General features: G+C 48.1%; 1 pseudogene; it reads right to left on the reverse strand.

Annotated features, from left to right (window-relative positions):
• Positions 1–483: 483 nt before the first annotated feature.
• LOC126471976 (5S ribosomal RNA) lies at positions 484–601 on the reverse strand (annotated as a pseudogene).
• Between the last annotated feature and the right edge of the window lie 2,459 nt (positions 602–3,060).

The raw sequence follows: 3,060 nt of genomic DNA on the forward strand, positions 1-3,060 counted from the left end.
AGAAACGTCTTTGCGGAAGCCAGACTGGGGGCCTGTTCCGTCGTTTTTGTATATACACTGCCGGCAACTGACCAAACGCCGAACAGTGAACGCTAGGCCTGTCTCGCCATGCCCTGGGAATATGAGCGCGACAATTCTGCCTTTCTGCGTTACTTCTAAGGCCTAGAGATAATGCCGCTACACGGCTAGTGTAGGTGTGGCAGTAGCGTTTTCGCTCCAATAATTTTGTTTACCCAATGACATTGTGTCGCCCCACCAAGCCCATGACGCGGACGGGTCGACCAATCAAGCACTCAGTCGTTAGGCCACAAGTGGCCCATCGGGACCATCCGACCGCCGTGTCATCCTCAGCTGAGGATGCGGGTAGGAAGAGCGTACGGTCAGCACACCGGTCGTTATGATGGTTTTCTGTGACCGAAGCCGCTACTATTCGGTCGAGTAGCTCTTCAATTGGCATCACGAAGCTGAGTGCACTCTGAAAAATGGCAACAGCACATGGCGGCCATGATGGTCACCCATCCAAATGCCTGCCACGCCTGACAGCGCTTAACTTCGGTGATCTGATGGGAACCGGTGTATCCACTGCGGCAAGGCCGTTGCCCCCGACCAATCAAAGTAACACAGTTTCAGTCCAGTGGCAACCTCGTGATGGTAAAATGTGTATTTTGTATGCAGAGAAGTGGGTTTTTGCTGTCCATTCCCTTATTTTTCGTAAAGCTTCTTACATTTCTTGACCATCCCATTGGCAAAAGCTGGAGTCTGATGTTAGTTCCGCCACAGTTCGTCGCCTGTTCTGTTTTACCATCTACCCAGTTACGACATCCGACATCTGTAATGAGTGGTGGCCGCCCAACCCCACGACGTCTGGAGGTGGTTTCACCACGTTTAGAAGGCACTCACCACAGCACTCCTCGAACTCCAGTTTCTGAAATACTCTTGCCGAGCCTCCGGGCTATCACAATCAACCTCAGATAGATCGCGCGCCTTCCCCGTTCAACGCACGGACAGCACGCTCACTGCCACTTCATTCCTGGCCAGGTGGCGCTGCTATCCCCTGGACGGGTTTATACCGATAGCACGAGGGTTGTTCCAAAAGTAATGCCTCCTATTTTCACTCATGGAAACTACAGGAGATACGTAAATCACGACAGCACAGTTAAACAGAGCAATATTTCAGTTACAGAGTGTCATTTTTCCGCATAGTCGCCACCATTCGTTATTCACTTTTGCCAACGATGAACCAGAGCCTGCACGCCGCGCTTGTAAAAATCGGAACCAGCCGAGGCTAACCACTTCCTTACGGCTTTGACAACAGCGTCCCAGTCTTGAAAATGTTAGCCACATAGTCCAAATTTCAGAATCCCAAAAGAGATGGAAGTCTGAAGGTGCTAAATCGGGACTGTACGGTAGATGTGGTAAGACAGTCCAGCCGAATTTTTCAATGAGTTTCGCGGTCGCAAAACTGGTGCAGGACCTGGCGTTATCATGTTGCAGGTGAAAGTTGGTCTTCTTCTCTCACTTTACATGGGAAATTCGGTCTTTCAACTTAGTCAGTTTCGTTTTGTAGAGTGCTGAATTAAGTTTCTCCAGGCTCCAGGACATCCAAAAGAAATACACCGTGGCAGTCCCAGACGACTGTGCATATCACTTTGCCTGAAACACCTGTGTCTTGAATTTCTTCTTTGATGGAGAATTCGCATGTCCCCACAGATAATTCGCATGTAGCCATTCCAAGGACTGTCTTTCGGATTCCGGCTCGTAGTGATGACACCACGTCTCATCTCCGGTGACGATGCTATTCAGAAAATTGTGACCTTCAACTTCATATTGGTCCAGCAGGTTCCAACAAATTTCCATGCGATGAGTTTTTTGTTCTTCTGTAAGCTTTGGGGGGGACCTTCTCGCGCAGACTTTGCGATAACCAAGATATTCCAACATTGCTTCCAAGGTATTACACGCGACATTCAGCTTTACACACAATTCCCTGGTCGTTATCCGCCAGTCAGCATGGATGAGTTGATCAAGATGCTCTTCATTGCGAGGGATGACAGCTGTGTAGGGTCGGCCGGACTGGCATGTCGTGCACACCCTTTTCACCACCTTAAAAATGTCGCACCCATCGCCTCACATTTCTCACGTCTATTGTATCGACTCCATACACCTTTAGCAAGCACCAGTGGATGTCAATCGGCCCAATTTCTTCAGCAGTGTGGAATTCAATCACATATCGCTGTTTTATGCACGCGTCCATATCAGACTCCAGTTTGGAACACTCCTCTGCTGGCGCCAACTACCGCAGAACAACGGAACCACCTGCAAATGAAAGAGGAAGGTTCAAGCATTAGCACTACACCAACGACATCTGGCGCGGAGATACAAAGCCAACTCAAAAAAATAGGAGGCATTGCTTCCGGAACGACCCTCGTTCATCGGTGCTCATAATATTCTGGCTTATAAGTGTACTGTATATGGCAGACACAGCACTCATTCAGCTGACACTCATGCAAGAAAATTACGCCTGTGTTTACCCAACTGTCTTAAAGCTTTTCCGCCGGCCGGAGTGGCCGTGCGGTTCTAGGCGCTACAGTCTGGAACCGAGCGACCGCTGCCCGAGGCAGGATTCGAACCTGCGACCGTAGCAGTCGCACGGTTCCGGACTGCGCGCCTAGAACCGCGAATACTGGGTCATTCCATGAGAAGTGAAGATTTTGCTACGTCTGTAACACTTCCTCTTCCCTTGCTTAATGGTAAGTTAACACAGTTAGCATCATCAAACCTTCGCTGTACATTGTTCTTGTCGAGGCCTATCTATTTTTTACGTTAATATTTCAATACTAATTGTTCAAATGTTACGTCTGTAATTATAGAATGACCCTACAATTATTCGTCACATGTGTTTAAGTGTCTCTGTAAATATTTTGATATTCGTTCGCTCTTTACTCTCGCTGGTACTAGGTTGTACAATTTATTCCCTGGTATAAAATACATTTTTGAGTTTTTCATTTCTTGTTTCTTGGTAAAAGTAAGGCAAGTCTGGCTCTTAGTCAGTGACCAACTACA

The sequence above is a fragment of the Schistocerca serialis genome, chromosome 3 (genome assembly GCF_023864345.2).
Source record: "Schistocerca serialis cubense isolate TAMUIC-IGC-003099 chromosome 3, iqSchSeri2.2, whole genome shotgun sequence".
NCBI lineage: Eukaryota > Metazoa > Arthropoda > Insecta > Orthoptera > Acrididae > Schistocerca > Schistocerca serialis.